Below are 18,569 nucleotides of genomic sequence, written 5' to 3'. Positions count from 1 at the left end.
TGTTTTAATTGTTTGGTCAAAACTGTGAGCCAACTTATTTGCCTGGTTCAACTTATAATACTATACGGCATAACTGTTTTAAAAATAACTCATTTTCATTACAACATGAACGCCTCTCAGTTTCGATAACTCACAAGTCCTGGGATTAATTGAAATAAAATATTTATTTTCAAGGTCAATGAACAGACCTTTACAGAACACAAAATTAAATGCATCTCCTTCTGGCTTTTGGGTACTTGATAAATTTTTATAAAACTCCTTGAGTTAGTGTCTCATTTTCAGTCCCTGCATTGTAGATCTGTGCAAATCTACGGGAATAATTTGACCTATTTAATAACAGGTAATAATAATAATAATAATTAATAAATAAAAATAATTAATAATAAAAATAATAATAATAATAATAAATAATAATAATAATAATAAGAAATAGTAATATTAATATAATAATAACACTCCCTACCCCATAATAATAATAATAATAATAATAATAATAATATAATAATAATAATAATAATAATAATAATAATAATAATAATACCCCTACCCCATTATATAATAATAATAATAATAATAATAATAATAATAATAATAATAATAATAATAATAATAATAACACTGCCTACCTCAGGAGCGGGGCGCCCTCCTCGACTTTCGCACTCCAGCGAGACGGTCATTCCAGCCGTCGTTCGCAGGACGGAGGGCTTCACTTCCGGCGGCTCTGGTGGGACGTAGACCGTCAGCCGGGCCGCCCCGGACCTGATGCCAGGGACCTGGTCCCCGGCCGAGACCTGGCACTGGTAAAGGGCGTCGTCCTCCAGAAGAACTGGGTGGATCCGCAGGCTGTAGTCTCCTGGGGAGGAAGGGAGGGAGGGGATTGGTGAGTTGGTGTGACGTTTACATTCCAGGAAGTTACGTGGTTCCAGGTTTTGGAATGACATTTAGATTTTTGGTTGAATGTTTAGGTGGTTCCAGATTTTGGAATGAGGTTCAGATTTCTGGCAAACGGTTTAGGTGATTCCAGATTTTGGAATGAGGTTCAGATTTTTGGCAAAAAGGTTTAGGTGATTCCAGATTTGGAATCCAGTTCAGATTACTGGCAAAAGGGTTAGGTGATTGAAGATTTTGGTGAGTTGGAATGACGTTCAGATTTTGGTGAAAGGTTTAGGTGATTCCAGATCTTGGTGAGTGGATTAAGCAATCTTGGTAAAAGGTTGAGGTGATGCCAAATTTTGGAGGAGGGCGCAAGCGATAACACTAAAATATTGAAATAGTAGTTATCTTGAAACTTAGAGTTTTCAATCGAAAATAGGTACGTATCTAATTCCTCTAAATTTTTCATATTACGAAGAAAACTTTAAGTTGTAGTAATTCATTTTCCATCAGCCCTCTGTCAAATTTTCAAAAGAGATTTGACTTCTATCTATGTCTTCAACAATATCTTGAGGTACAGTAATTTTGAAGACTTCTCATATTCAAGAGTAATATTTAAAATGTAGCAATACCTTATCTCAATTAGTCCTTTATAGAATTCACATTTAAAATTCAAATTTATTTAATTCCTCTACAATAAACAGAAGTAGATTTACGTCGCGAACTTTTCATATTAGGGCAAAAATTTTAAATTGTGATGTATATTCTTCATCATCCCTCCGTAGAATTTGCAAATAAAATTCCAATTGACGTAATTCCTTTACAACAACCTGAAGCCGAAAGAAATAACACCCACCCCCCAAAAAAAATTACTTGAGAATGAACCTTTTTAACTTTAAAAATTGTAATATATATTCTTCAACGGCCCTCCGTAGAATTTGCAAATAAAATTCCAATTGACCTAATTCCTCTACAAAAACCTGAAGCAAGAAAATAAATAAATACATAAACGAATAAAATAATAAAAATAAAAAAAAATTGGACCTGAAAAAATGAATATTGACCTGAGAATTAATCCTTTTTTTTCTTCTCTTACTTTCACCAGCTTCTAATGACCTTCAGACTCAACGACGAGGAAACATCTGCTCGGTCATATATTCAAATGACCGCCGCTCATCTCTCGCTCCGAAAATCATCCCGCGCCGATAATCACCCGAAAAAGATGAAAGAAAGAGCCGCTGGACAGCGTTAATCATTATTATTATTGGACAATTCCGAATGTTTTAAAATTCTCCGGCGCCGACGAGGAAACAGACTCTTTGTGAAGATCATCTCATGCAAGTCAGTAAGCAGGAGCATGAATTCATTATGAATATATATATCTACGACGGTTATAATTTCTGCAAAATGAGAACGGCTGTTGCAGACACTCTCTCTCTCTCTCTCTCTCTCTCTCTCTCTCTCTCTCTCTCTCTCCGGTCGGAGAATGACAGTAATTCGTTTCGTTTTAAAGGCGTATTTAGCTTACGCCCAGCTTATTCCAAGTCTTAATAGAATAACAGACGCGTATTTCGTTAGATTTTTAAGGCGTATATCGCTTCCGAAAGATTATTTTCCGAATAATAAGCGTGATTCTTTAGGTTTTTTTTTTACAATATATTTCGCATCTACCAGCTTATTTCGAGTCGTAACTGAATAACAAACGCGTATTTCGTTGGGTTTTTCAAACGTATTTTCGCTTTCGAAAGCTTATTTTCTGAATAATAATAAGCGTGATTCGTTAGTTTTTTTTTTTTTTTTTTTTTTTTTTTTTTTGTCTTTTTTTTTTTTTTTTTTTTTTTTTTTTTTTTTTTTTTTTTTGTAACATTATGTCTCGCCTGCGCCAACTTATTTCGAGTCGTAACAGAATAACAGAGAGGTGATTCTTTAGCTTTTGAAAGGCCGTATTTCGCTTCCGGAACCTTATTTCTCCAAATAATAAGCGAAAGACCACAAGCAGGATTTTGAATGGGCTGCCTGTCACACGCTCGCGAAACTAAATTTTGCTAAGAGACGAAGTCCTTCTCCGGGCGAAATGTTCCCGTTGGGGGGTGGGGTAGGGGGGAGGGGGAAGACAGGAGGGTCGAATTGCAGGTTCGCATGTCAGACGGACATTGTCCAAAACTTGTCCGAAACATACAAGGGCCTGTCAGGTTTTGGGGAGGGCTTATAAAGGACGGGAAAGTCACTCCTAGTTGGGAGCGAAATGTAGTCTCAGGATTTCATTTGGTGGGATGGTGGTAGGATGTCAGGAAAAGCGGGAACTTATTATATTTATATACTATGATATATTATATATATATAATATCCTATATATATTTTAGGTAGGATTTATCAAAATGAGAGGTCGAATCATAGCAATGGTGATGATGCGAACTGGAGCTTTAGGATTTGATTTGGTAGGATGCCAGGAAAGAGGGAAATAATATATTTTATCTAGGATTTGATTTGGTAGGATGTCACGAAAGAGGGAAATGATATATTTCATTTAGGACTTGATGTGGTAGGATGTAGGATGCCAGGAAAATGAGAGATTTAATATTTTAGGTGGTAATTATAAAAATGATAGATATTATATCGATATTATTTTTAAGGAATGATGATATTGACGCAACAATGGAAAGCGAAGTAAGCCAGATATTTGTCGAAAAAAATATCAATAAAATGAAAAGATACATTTATTCAATATTATTATAGGTGATAATGCTAAAAATTGTATAGATAGGATTTCGAAACAATGACGATGAAAATGAAAGAATTGAGGAAAGTAAAGTAATAAGGATATTTGCAAAAAAAAAAAAAAACCATCATATATATATTATATCCATGTGATAAAAATATATAGAAATCTACATTTTCAAGCTACTTTGCGTTCAAAGGTTGTTCGAGAAATACTTAAATGAATTTATAAAATGAAAAAGTTTACTTATGTAACATAAAGCAATGGAAAATCAAGTACCATAGAGAAAATGACATAAAATCATATAAATGATAAGAAATCTACAATTTCAAGCTATTGTTCCTGAAGGTCGTTCGAAAAAAAAAACTTGAACGAATTTACAGATTCAAGGAGTTGACTTAGATAAAATATTCAGCTGAGAAAATTTGAAAAAATTGAAAGAAAATATATGGAATTTGGTAAGGCCCTTCAAAATAGAAGAAAAAATAACTAAAGACGAAGTAGGCCTCAACCATTAAGATTCGCAACGATAATAAGAGGCCTACGAACAAATACTTCTAGGATTATTCAATTGAAATCAGCAGGCACAAAGACGATGTAGGCCTAATCCATTTAGGAGAAGATTCGCAAAGATAACAATAGGCCTACATTAGCCCCCCACAAATAGGCCTACTGCATTTATCTCCGAAAATAAATGCGAAATCTGCTCTATTTAGATTCGCAGACGATACCAGTAGGCCTACATTAACCCCGACAAATAGGCCTATACTACATTGATCTCCGAAAATAAAATCGGAATCTTCTGCACCATCTATTTGATTGTGATAGGCAGATACGTCACTATCCCTGACGTCATCCGCCGTAAGTTGTGATGATAATGAATAGTTATGCCTTCTTCGTCTTGTATAATTTAGGCCCGTTATGGCCACGGTAGAGGGCGGGGACCAGGTCACGCGACGCCACACAGATAATAATCGGTTACTAAATACCCATTTCATCTTTTCAAAAGTCGCTCGTTGAATCATTTGATGATTTTAAAATGAAATTATAATTTTTAAATTTTGATTTTTTTGTTTTTTATTTAGTTTTAATGAATGTAAATTAACATTTATTTATTATGATTACCTGAATTTAACACGACATGAAGCATGTTTTTCATTTGTTTAATTACCTTGAGAGGTAGTTAATGTGCAAATTATAATATTTCATTTTTGGTTAATTGTATTGGCTACAAATACACTAAAAATAAAGTTACAAATACAGTAAAAATAAAATGAAAATAAACAAGATATAAAAATGAAAATGAAATACATAGTTTAAAATAGAAATAAAAGTAAAAATAAACAAATATATGAGATACGCAATATAAAAATAAGAACAGTCATACATCACAATAAAATACGCAAAATTAGCAAAAACGAAATTATACTTATATAAAACATGACAAGTAAAAACACACAAAATTAAAACGCAAAAACTACTAAAAATACATAAAATGACATAAAATATAAAAATCAGAAATAAATAACAAAAATACAAACAAGACATAGTTTAAAATAGAAATAAAAGTAAAAATAAACAAAAATATAAGAGATACGCAATGTAAAAATAAGAAGAACAGTCATACATAAAATACGCAAAATACAAAAAAGAAATTATAATATAAAACATGAAAAGTAAAAACACACAAAATTAAAACACAAAACTAATAAAAATACATAAAATATAAAAATAGAAATAAAATACAAAAATACAACAGAAAGAAATCAAAGGAAATAAAAAAAAACTTATCCAACACAAAAAATATAAAAACACAAAAATATACAAACATAAAAAGAAAATACAAATAAAAACAGAAAAAAAACAAAGGAAATCAAAAAACTTATCCAACACAAAAAATATACAAACATAAAAAGAAAATGCAAATAAAAATCTACAAAAAATAAAAATAAAACATTTTACACTGTTAAAATAAAAAAAAAGAACGTATCCTACACAAAAAAATATACAATTATGAAAAGAAAATGCAAATAAAAATCTATTAATAATACAGAACATTTAAGACTACAAATTTTAAAAATAAAAAAAACGTATGCAACACAAAAAATATACAATTATAAAAAGAAAATGCAAATAAAAATCTATAAAAAATACAGAATATTTTAGACTGGAAAAATAAAAAAAAAATTAAAACATTTCCAAAATAGGCAGGACTGACCTTCGTCATCTGAGCCGATCATAGCGTAGCGGGAGAATCCGAAGAGGTCTCTTTCGGTTCCAAGACCGAAACCGTCTTTGGTCCACTGCAGGTGACCCACCTTGTTGATTACTCTGTTGGTCATGAGAGAGAGAGGGGAACAGAGGTCAAAATGAGGTCACATATAGCTGATGTTGATGACGTCATGGCTGGGAAGGTTCATGATTTCAGTTAAAAGTGATTTAAGTATCAAGTGCAAAGGTTGTTGATTTCAGTAAAAAGTGATTATAGTAACAAGAAAAAAGTGGTTTAAGTAACAAGTTATTTAAGTAAAAAGTGATTTAAGCAACAAGTGATTTCAGTAAAACGTTATTTAGGTAACAAGTGATTTCAGTAACAAGCGATTTTAGTAAAAAGTGATTTAAGTAACAAATGATTTCAGTAAAAAGTGATTTAAGTAACAAGTGATTTCAGTACAGTGGTTTAAGTAACAAGTGATTTCAGTAAAAAGTGATTTAAGTAACAAGTGATTTCAGTAAAAAAGCGATTTCAGTAAAAAGTGATTTAAGTAACAAGTGATTTCAGTAAAAGGTTATTTAAGTAACAAGTGATTTCAGTGAAAAGTGATTTAAGTAACAAGTGATTTCAGTAAAAAGTGGTTTAAGTAACAAGAGATTTCAGTAAAAAGTGATTTAAGTAACAAGTGAATTCAGTAAAAAGTGATTTAAATAACAAGTGATTTCAATAAAAAAAAGTATTTAAGTAAACAAAAATTTATTTCAGTAAGTATTTAAAAAATTAACAAGTAAAAAAAGTTTAATTTCCGTAAGACAAGTGGATTTCGTAAAAACCCGTGGTTTAACTAACAAGTGGTTTAAACTAACAAGTGATTTCAGTAAAAGTGGTTTACTAACAAGTGGTTTAACTAACAAGTGATTTCAGTAAAAAGTGGTTTAAGTAACAAGTGATTTCAGTAAAAAGTGGTTTAAGTAACAAGTGATTTCAGTAAAAAAGTATTTAAGTAACAAGTGAATTCAGCAAAAAGTGATTTAAGTAACAAGTGATTTCAGTAAAAAGTGATTTAAGTAACAAGTGATTTCAGTAAAAAGTGATTTAAGTTAAAGCAAAAAGTTGATTTTAGTTAGAAAAAGTGGTTTAAAAGTAACAAGTGATTTCAGTAAAAAAGTGACTTAAGTAACAAAAGTGATTTAAGTAAAAAAGTGATGTTTAAGTAACAAATGATTGCCAGTAAAAGAACTGGAATTTTAAGTAAACAAGCGCAAAGGTTGTTGATTTAAGTAAAAAGTGACTTAAGTAACAAGTGCAAAGGTTGATGATTTCAGTAAAAAGTGATTAAAGTAATGTTCAGGTAACGATTTAAGTAATAAGTTCATAAATATACTTGTTACCCGAAGGAGGAGAGTGTATGGGACTGTATGAAAGTTTATGGAATTTTAAATAATTTATGAGTATTTCTCCATTTGAGTTTTATTCTATGGAGACGTGTTGTGTTGAAATACGTTTTCCATGTACACACATCTCTCTCTCTCTCTCTCTCTCTCTCTCTCTCTCTCTCTCTCTCTCTCTATAATTATTTATATATATATAATATATAATATATATATAATCTATATATAGATATATATATATATATATATATATATATATATATATATATATGCACGTGATCTATAAAGAAGAAGAAGAAGAAGAAGAAGAAGGAAGAAGGAGAAGAGAGAGAGCAGAGGAGAGAGAAGGAGGGAGAGAGAGAGAGAAAGAGAGAAGAGAGACGAGAGAGAGAGAGAGATGAGAAGAGAGGAATCTGTCATAGCTGTTATGTTGTCCCTCTCAACCGAAGGCTGAATAGAAACTGAACAATAGAAGCAAAAGAAGAAAAAGAAGAAGAAGAAGATAAGAGCGAATATACTGTGTGGGTGTGCAATAATTCGGGAGAGAGAGAGAGAGAGAGAGAGAGAGAGAGAGAGAAGAGAGGAGGAGGGGAGATAAAGTGATATATCAGGCGGGCCGGACGCGACAATGGCAGAGTTTAGCCGCCTGCAATAAAAATGGACGATAAAAACGGGAGGCGGGATGCCTCTGATCTGTGTGCACGTACGTACGTCCGTGTACGTGTGTGTGTGTGTGTGTCTTTAGGAAAATATCTCTTTATTGTGGCGTGCGTCAGAAGATGAGGAGGGATCTCGGGATGCGGAAAGAAGGATCGCGGAATGCAAAAAAGATTTCGGGATGCAAGTTAAGATCGCGAAATGCTAAAATAGATATCGGGATGCAAGAAAAGATCATGGAATGCAAAAAAGATCTCGGGTTGCAAGAAACGATCGTGGAATGCAAAAAAGATTGCGGAATGCAAAAAAGATCTGGGATTTGCAAGTTAAGATCGCGGAATGCAAAAAAAGATCTAAGGATGCAAGAAAAGATCGCAGAATGCAAAAGAGATTGCTAAATTAAAAAAAGATCTCGGGATGCAAGAAAAGATCGCACGCTGCAAAAATGATAGCGAAATTAAAAAAAGATCACAGAATGCAAAAAAGATCTCGTGATGCAAGTTAAGATCGTGAAATGCAAAAAAGATCGCAAAATGCAAAAAATATTGCGGAATGCAAAAAAGATCTTGGGATGCAAAAAAGATAGCAAAATGTAAAAAGATCGTGAGATGCAAAAAAGATCGCAAAATGCAAAAAAAGACTGTGGAATGCAAAAAAGATCGCGGGATGCATGAAAAGATCTCGGGATGCAAAAAAAGATCGCAGGATGCGAAAAAGATCGTGGTATGCAAAAAAAAAAAAAAGACCGCAGAATGCAAAAAAGATCTTGGGATGCAAAAAAAATAGCGGGAAGAAAATAAAATCTTGGGATGCAAGAAAAGATCTCGGGATGCAAAAGAGATCGTGGGAGATCGCAGGATGTAAAAAGGATCGCAGAATGCAAAAAAGATCTCGGGATGCAAAAAAGCTCGTGGGATGCAAAAAAGATCGCAGGATGTAAGAAAAGATGGCAAAATGTAAAAAGATTGCGGGGCGCACAAAAAGATCACAAAATGTAAAGAGATCACGGGATGCAAGAAAAGATAGAGGGACGCAAAAAAGATCACTACTTGCTAGAAAAGATAGCAGAATGCAAGAAAGATCGTGAGATGCAGAAGGATCGCGGGATACAACAAATGACAGAGGAATACAAAAAAAAACATCGAAAGATGTAAAAAGATCGCAGGTGCAAAAGATCGAGCAATGAAAATAAGATCGAGAAATAAAAATAAGATCGTGAGATGCAGAAACATCGCAAATTGCAAAAAGATCCATATGAACAATATCACGAAAAATCACAAAAGAAAATAAATAAATAAATTTAAAAAATCACGAAATGCAAAAAGATCCTCAAATACTAAGTAAATAAGTAAATAAATAAATAACAAATAAATAAATATATAAGTAAAAACAAGAGCACACCACGAGATTCAACAAATTTAGCAGAATACAAAAAGATCATGAAATAATAAAAAATAATAAAAAAAAATCACACGTAAAAAACTGCGTAATTAAGATCACAAAAAAATCGCGAAACGCAAAAAGACTGTGCAATAAAAGATCACGATATGCAAGAAGAAAAATCACAAGACTCAAAGCGATTGTGAGTAATGGAGAAACGAACGAGATAAGCGTGGAAAAGCACAGCTGAGGAGAAAGCAGGGGAAAGAAGCGTTTGCTATTAAGTGCTTGAAGGAAATGCTTTCCTTAATTTTGAGATTAATTGGTCAAACTATTATTAGATTATTGCTAAGCACCCCCAGAGTAAATGTGTATATTAAAGTTATATTGATTTTCGTATACTTTCATTTTATTTATTGCTAAATACCTCAGAACAAAATGTGTATATTAAAATGACTGATTTTCGTACGCTTTCATTTCAGTTATTACTATACACCCCAGAGCAAATGTGTATATTAAAACGTGTTTATTCAAATAGAATTGATCTTAAGCATTTGTAAATATAAATATAAAACATGAAACATGGCAGCACATATTACAATATCAATAAATAATAAAATTTAACTTTCTTTTATAAATAAAAAAAAATGAACACAGCACATAACATATTACAAAATCAATAAATAATTAAATTTACATTTTATTTTATAAATAAAATATATAAAACATTCAGACAGCGCATAACACATTACAAAATCAATAAATAATAAAAATTTCATTTTTATTTGTAGATAAAAAAAATTTATGAAACATAAAGAGAGCGCATAACATATTACAAAAATCAATATATAATAAAATTTACATTTTCTTTTATAAATAAAAAAATATAAAAATAAATACAACACATAACATATTACAAAATCAATAAATAACAAAATTTACCTCTCTGTTTATGAAAAATATAAAACATAAAGAGCGCGCATAACATAATACAAAATCAATACATATGATAAATTCTCCTGAATGTTTCCTTCATAAAAGTTTGGATTATCGAGTTGCTAACTCTGATTATTTTTCCGAAAACGTTGGAAAAAAGATTTCATATACTCATAGGCGGAGTCCGGATTTGTATCTCTCAATCACTTTGATCTGATAAACCTTCAAAGAACATTTATGGAAATAATTCAGCATCGCTGGATTTCCGGATCTCTTTTGTGTATTTAGACTGAGGAGGTGGGGGGATACACTCGCTAATGTACAAAAGTACACTATAGATACATAGAGATATACGTATATATATATATATATATATATATATATATATATATATATATATTATATATATATATATATATATACGTATATATATTATTTTATTTTTATTTATTATATCATTTTTTTTCGTTTTTTTTCAGGTAAATACTCTTAACCGTTTCCTCTCTGTTAGATCGATGAGCTATTTTTTTCTTGTGAAGATAAACTGATAATAGCTGAGATACGGGAATTATATGTGTGAGTGTGTTATGTGTGTGTGTGTATGTATGTATGTGTGTAATTATATATATATATATATATATATATATAATATATATGTGTGTGGTGTGTGTGGGTGTGTGTTATATATATATATATATGGTATATATATAATATATATATATATATCTATATATATACAACCACAAGCACACACTACCACACACGACACACACACACATATATATAATATATATATATATATATATATATATATATACATGCATCTCTCTCTCTACACACACATATCATAAAATATATATATATATATATATATATATATATTATATATATATATATATATATATATACATATTATATACACACATAACACACTCACACATATAATTCCCGTATCTCAGCTATTATCAGTTTATCCTCACAATAAAAAATAGCTCATCGATCTAACAGAGAGGAAACGGTTAAGAGTATTTACCTGGAAAAAAAAAACGAAAAAATAATATAATAAATCAAAAATAAATAAATAAATGAATAAATAGATAAAAAAAACCGGCACGGACTCTCCCCTTTGGGAACCCCAACCCATCAAGGCAACTCAACCAACGCCATCTTGAATTGACATCTCATTTCAAGATGGCGTTGACTTCAAGATGGCGTTGACTCAACTCACCTGCAAGGTAGCACAGCCGTCGACCCCACGACTGCCGTCTGGTCCGTGGGCTCGGTGGCGAATTTCTGAACGCCCTCCACGCCCGCCCTCTCCACGGCCGACCCGCCCATCCCGGGACCCACGACCGAGCCCTTCTTGGAGCCGAGTTTCCTGGGGCCTAGGCTGGAAGGTCCTACCCCTCCTGCCCCTAAGTCGGCCTGGACCATCGGAGCCCAGCTACTGCTTAGGATGCTGGCGTCCGCCGCCGACGCGCATGCCCAGGACCACCACAGGAGCCATGCCCAGAACCATGAGATCCACCAGGTGAACATGACGCCCTGCAGAGAGAGAGAGAGAGAGAGAGAAGGCGGGGATTAAAATTCGAGTCGTATTACGAAAGGTAAGTGGTATCAAGGTAAGCATTTAACAGCATTCAGATCCAGTATAATTTTGTATAACAAATAATATAAAAGTTGTATTAAAGAAGGTAAATGTTGTTAACATATTATAAAGATAAGCATTTAACAATCTTTAAATTGAGCATAATTTTACATAACTAACAATATATAAGTTAAATAACACTGGGAAGTTATTCAACTTACATTGCTTCTAGTATCAGCAACATAAGATAAATAACTTCTCTGTGTTAATTATATCAATATAAGGTAAAATAACACAGAGAAGCTGTTTAAATTATATTGCTGAAACTCACACGATTTTAGCAGTATGTCAAATAACTTCTAAGCGTTAGTTATATAATTTTATATATCTAACACTGAGAAGTGATTCAACTTGTAATGATGATAATATGAGAGTTTTAGCCCTTGAATAAACCCAGGTAATAATAGCAACATCCTAAAAACAATCATCCCTTTTCAATTTTCAATATCCCTTCTGCTCGATCCTCCTTATCAGTATGAAATAGAAAAGGAGAATATATACTTAATACGGTTATTTGCAGCGTGCTTCGGTCCCCTAGCTACGATCCCTCTCGTTCCTTTTACTGTACCTCCTTTCACATTCTCTATTTTCCGCCTTACTTTCCACCCTCTCCCAACAATCGATTCATATTGCAGCTGCTTTGAGGTTTTCCTCCTGTTACGCCTTTCAAATCCTTTTACTGTCAATTTCCGTTTCAGCGCTGAATGAGCTCATAGGTCCCAGTGCTTGGCCTTGGCCTTTAATTCTATATTCAATACGCTAAGGAGACTATAAGGAAGGTTCACGAAAGATCTATTATTTAATTTAATATATATTTACAGTTACATAATTGTGGATTTCTACGCCATTTTAGTGAATCATGCGGCTATAGTACCGACTGCTTGTCTAGACAGAGAGAGAGAGAGAGAGAGAGCAAAAACCTTCCCCTTTAACCAAATAATGACATCATGAAGTAGGCAATCATTAGGCTATCAGGGGGAGGGAGGAGGGATGGGGGGGGGGGGGGTGGATGGACCGTTCCTTCGATAACTGGGCAATTAATAATTATGATTATATGCAACTTCAAATGCGAACGTTACCATTAAATTGGGTAATGAACTGGGCGCCCGAGTTACTCTCATTATAAAACTGGCTAAGGTCACGTCATAAAATTATTATTATTATTTTTATGAGTTGACAGGTCAGAGATGTTGATGGAAGTTTGCCAGGAGTTTTATTTTGGCTGAAACTAAAAATGTGGATTTTATTTTGGCTGAAACTAAAAATGTTTAGTTTTGTGGTTTTATTTTGGCTGAAACAAAAAATGTGGAATTTTGTGGAGCTTTATTTTGGCTGAAACTGAAAATGCAGTTTTATTTTGGCAGAAAATGAAAATGTGGAGTTTTATTTTGGCTGAAACTAAATGTGAGTTTTGTGGCTTTATTTTGGTTGAAACAAAAAATGTGGAATTTTGTGGAGTTTTACTTTGGCTGAAACTAAAAATGTGGAGTTTATTTTGGCTGAAACTTTAAATGTGGGGTTTTCTTTTGGCTGAAACTGAAAATGTGGAGCTTTATTTTGCCTGAAGCTAAAAATGTGGAGTTTATTTTGCCTGAAACTAAAAATGTGGAGTTTATTTTGGCCGAAACTAAAAATGTGGAGTTTTATTTTGGCTAAAACTGAAAATGTGGATTTTTATTTTGGCTGAAACTAGAAATGTGGAGATTTATTATGACTGGAACTAAAAATGCGTAGTTTTATTTTGGCTGAAACTAAAAATGTGGAGTTTTATTTTGGCTGAAACTGAAAATGTGGAGTTTTATTTTGGCTGAAACTAAAAATGTGGAGTTTTATTTTGGCTATTCCAAATGTATGACAAACAAAATGTCAAATCAACAAAAATATTTGATAAAAAAACAAGAAAAAAAAATAATTCGAGACGAAGACCGTGAATTTGAGAACTCCAGTTGTCTGAGCCAATGAACTCCGGATTCCCGGATGGAATTCTAATGTACTCGAAGTCCTGGAAGGCTGGAAACGGGTGAGGAGTGAATGTTTCCAAAACTGGAAAGATTTATTCAGAATTTAGAGAAAGATTTTTTTTTGGGGGGCGGGGGGATTTTTACGGAATTAATTCCAGATAATAAAAAATAAACTGCAACTGATAAACAACAATAAAAAAATATATAGGTAATACTGAAGGTGACAGGTCCATCAGGTGCTTTCAGCATATATAAAGCTATCTCTATATTTCTGATAACTTTTTATAAATAATAATAATAATAATAATAATAATAATAATAATAAAATAATAATAATAATAATAATAATAATAATAATATTTTACCTAGATATAAGGTTATTTAGTCAACAACTTACGAATGCACAAACCAAAGTCATTCTTAAAAATCTCCATACTTCCTCATTTGAGCTGACGTATCTTGAGTTATAGGAACTTGAGTTATAAGGACGTAAGTTATGCCATAAGGGCGTAATCCACTTCCTTAAATACAAAAGAACGTATCTATCAATCTCTGCACTTGAAACAGCTATCGTGAAATGGACCCGAGACCGGCGGACGATATTCATGAAACTTTAAACTGGTAATGAGGAGATGGGATAAACTGAGAGAGAGAGAGAGAGAGAGAGAGAGAGAGAGAGAGAGAGAGAGAGAGAGAGAGACCTACTGACATTTTATCGATCCGAGTGATATTATACCGTCTGCTTCGGCGGCTTAGTCTTAATGTCACAAATATTCGGCACGAAAGGTGAGGTGAATCGTCTGCTCCAGCTTAAAAAAAAGAAACGAAAAGTTCGTCGAAGTTAAATAAAGCATTTTTCGTGCAGTTGCTCTGTCACTGCTCCTCTCTAGACGTGTATAATTATACAATTTACACGATTACGACCCCTACACAATTTACAGTTACAGTCCTTACACAGTTTGCACAATTAAGATCCTTACACAATTTACACAATTACAATCCTTATACAATTAACACAATTACAATCCTACAATTAACACAATTACAATCCTTAAACAATTAACGATTCTTACACAATTTGCACAATTACGATCCTTACACAATTTGCACAATTACGATCCTTCCACAATTTACACAATTACGATCCTTACAAAATTATACAATGACAATCCTTACACAATAACGGTCCTTACACAATTTACACAATTACGATCCTTACACAATTATACAGTTACAATCCTTGCACAAATTGCACAATGACGATCCTTCCCCAATTTACACAATTACGACCCTTACACAATTATACAATTACAATCCTTACACAGTTTGCACAATTACGATCCTTACACATTTTACACAATTATACAGTTACAATGCCTTACGCAGTTTGCACAATTATGATCCTTGCACAATTACGATCCTTACACTGTCTGCACAATTACGATCCTTCCACAATTATGGTTATAATCCTTACCCAGTTTGCACAATTACGATCCTTATACAATTACGATCCTTACACAGTTAGCACAATTACGATCTTTACACAATTTGAACAATTACGATCCTTGCACAATTAGCGCAATGACAATCCTTAACGCCTATTTACCCGCAACGACTCCAAACAACCCCCCTGGGGAACGCCCCACAATGATCTCAGCTGAGAAAAGCCTCTGGCTGAAAGGTCATGATGATTAAGAGACGAAGTTAACAGAACTTTTTCAAGGTTTAATTAGCGATTTTATCTTTAGCGCTTCTAGAGGACTGTATTTTCCATTTTCTTTTTCTGGGGAGGGGGTTGGGGGAAGAGGAAGGGGAAAGGGGGGAGGGGTATAACTAAGAACTTTCATTTGTTCTTCCAGTTAACGTTTTGTCCTAATTAAGTTTCTGAAAAGTGCTGGTTATAGACTGACTGTGTCTGTCTAGCCTTTGGGATTATGGAATTATACGTAGAAGGTTTGTCTACAATATTTCTGGACTATGTCTCAATGTGTACGTTTTCCTATGGATACGAAGTCCGTTGTCTATATTACAGAGGTATATGAAAGAGGTTTTGTCTAGAATATTTCTAAAGTCCTTTGTCTTAAATTATTACAAGGGTTATGAAAAAAGTTTGTCTAAAATAAATTTGGACTATGTTCTTAGTGCACAGAGATTTTCCAGTGGACTTGATGCCCGTTCTAGCCTTTGGGATTATGGATTATACGTAGAGGTTGTCTACAATATTTCTGGACTATGTCTCAAGTGTACGTCCATGGATACGAAGTCCGTTGTCAAATTATACAGGTATTGAAAGAAGTTTGTCTAAAAATAATTTGGACCTATGTCTCAAGGCAAAGAGATTTTTCCCAGTGGCTTGATGCCCGTCTAGCCCTTTGGGATTTATATACGTAGAAAGGTTTTGTCTACAATAGCTGGACTATGCAAGTGTACGTTTTCCTATGGATACGAAGTCCGTTGTCTATATTACAGAGGTATATGAAAGAGGTTTTGTCTAGAATATTTCTAAAGTCCGTTGTCTAAATTATACAGGTATATGAAAGAAAGTTTGTCTAAAATAATTCTGGACTATGTCTCAGTGCACAGAGATTTTCCAGTGGACTTGATGCCCGTTTTCTCTATCAGGCAGATATATAAAAGAAAATCATAACTTGGTTTTGATCAGGTGGTTAATTCAGATTAAGGAATGTAGAGTAATATTGGTTTTGAACAGGTGGTTCATTAAAAAAAAAAACAAATCATTAATTTAGATATAGAAAAAATATTGGGTCAGAACAGGTCGTCAATTCAGACAAAAAATATTGGTTTTGAACAGGTGATTGATTCAGAAAAAGAAATATTGGTTTTGAACAGGTGGTTAATTCAGAAAAGAAAACAATATTGGTTTTGAACAGGAGGCTAATTCACAAAAGAAAAAATATTGGTTTTGAACAGGTGGTTAATTTAGAAAAGAAAAAATATTGGTTTCCAACAGGTGGTTAATTCAGAAAAGAAAACACTATTGGTTTTGAACAGGTGGCTAATTCACAAAAGAAAAAAATATTGGTTTTGAACAGGTGGTTAATTTAGAAAAGACAAAATATTGGTTTTGAACAGGTGGTTAATTCAGAAAAGAAAAAAAAAAAATTGGTTTTGAACAGGTGGTTAATTCAGAAAAAAAATTTTTAACAGGTGGTTAATTCAGAAAAGAAAAAAAATATTGGTTTTGAACAGGTGGTTAATTCGGAAAGAAAAAAATTGGTTTTGAACAGGTGGTTAATTCGGAAAGAAAAAATATTGGCTTCGAAACAGGTGGTTGATTCCAATACGAAGCAGAAAGCGGATTCCCTTTGTAACGTATATTAGAAAAAAATAATTACAATTCTTCTGGATATATATATATATATCATATATATATATATATATTATATATATATATATATATATATATATATATATATATATCAGAAGAATTGTTGTAATTATTTTTTCTAATACATACACACACACACACACACACACACACACACACATATATATATATATATATATATATATATATATATATATATATAATATATATATATATATATAAACTGTCAAAAATGAAGATAAAGCCATCAATTAACAATTATCATCTCGATTCGTCTGGTCCAGTCCAAATACCTTCGACAATACCAATGACAAGCCAGAGAGCGGCTGCCCTTTACAACGGCTCCTTGATGAAATGTGATATATCGCACACACAAGGGAGAGAGAGAGAGAGAGAGAGAGAGAGAGAGACCTTACGGTTGCCAGGGTTCCACAGAAGCCCTTTGTATCTCTCTCTCTCTCTCCCTCCCCCCCACCTCTCTCTCTCTCTCTCTATTGACAGAAATACAATGTCACAAAGGTCGAGACTAATTCCTCCTACGTATGAATCCTTTGCACTCCTTTTAGGATGGAATATTTTGAATGCATTTGAGAATTCCTATTGTAGTGTAGTCTGAAATAAGACTATAGAGTAAAAGTTAGTAAATACGTCAAAATGGTGTCTACTGGTATATGAAATACAAAAATAAATACAGTGATATTTAATATCACGTACGGATACAACTTGTTAAATATACTAGGAGTAATTAAAACACGCAGTAGAAATCCAATAAATAAAAAAATATCTAAATATGATAAAGTCTTATAAAGGAGATAGTTAAGAAAAGTGTTAAATAATTCATAGACAGTAAAAATCCAATTCATTTATAATATAAATAGTTGATAAAGGGGTTAAAATCTCATACCAGAATGTGAATTTTTTTTTTAAATCTCATAACAAAAAGTTAAAAACTATCAAAACCCATCTGATCTCATTTCAACAAATTCTGAGAAAAAGTCAGCCAAAGACGGTAAAAATATAATTCATTCACACAAAAATGGTAAAAAAATGTTAAAATCTCATAAAAAATATTAAAGAAATATTAAAATCTCAAAACAACAATATAAAAATACGTTAAAATCTCATAACAAAAAAATAAAAAAATGTTAAAATCTCAAAAAAACTATATAAACAAATATGTTAAAATCTCATAACAAAAATATAAACAAAATGTTAAAATCTCACAAAAACAATATAAAAAAAATGTTAAAATCTCATAAAAAAAATATATAAAAATATTTAAAATCTCAAAATAACAATATGAAAATATTCTATAATCTCATAACAAAAATATAAACAAAATGTTAAAATCCACTCTCGTCACAATTGGTCAACTCCGCAAGAATGAAAAAAAAAACATTAATACATTTATAAACCTTTCGCCTTATTCCAATTATCACC

At 32.4% G+C, this 18,569-nt stretch overlaps 1 pseudogene; it reads right to left on the bottom strand.

Moving 5' to 3' along the window:
* The window catches only part of LOC135214007 (irregular chiasm C-roughest protein-like), a 270,534-nt pseudogene that overhangs the window by 26,200 nt on the left and 225,765 nt on the right, over window positions 1-18,569 (bottom strand).

Source organism: Macrobrachium nipponense, chromosome 43, assembly GCF_015104395.2.
Source record: "Macrobrachium nipponense isolate FS-2020 chromosome 43, ASM1510439v2, whole genome shotgun sequence".
Taxonomy (NCBI): domain Eukaryota; kingdom Metazoa; phylum Arthropoda; class Malacostraca; order Decapoda; family Palaemonidae; genus Macrobrachium; species Macrobrachium nipponense.
The sequence above is the reverse complement of the archived record's forward strand: the minus strand, read 5'-3'. Positions and strand labels throughout refer to the sequence as shown.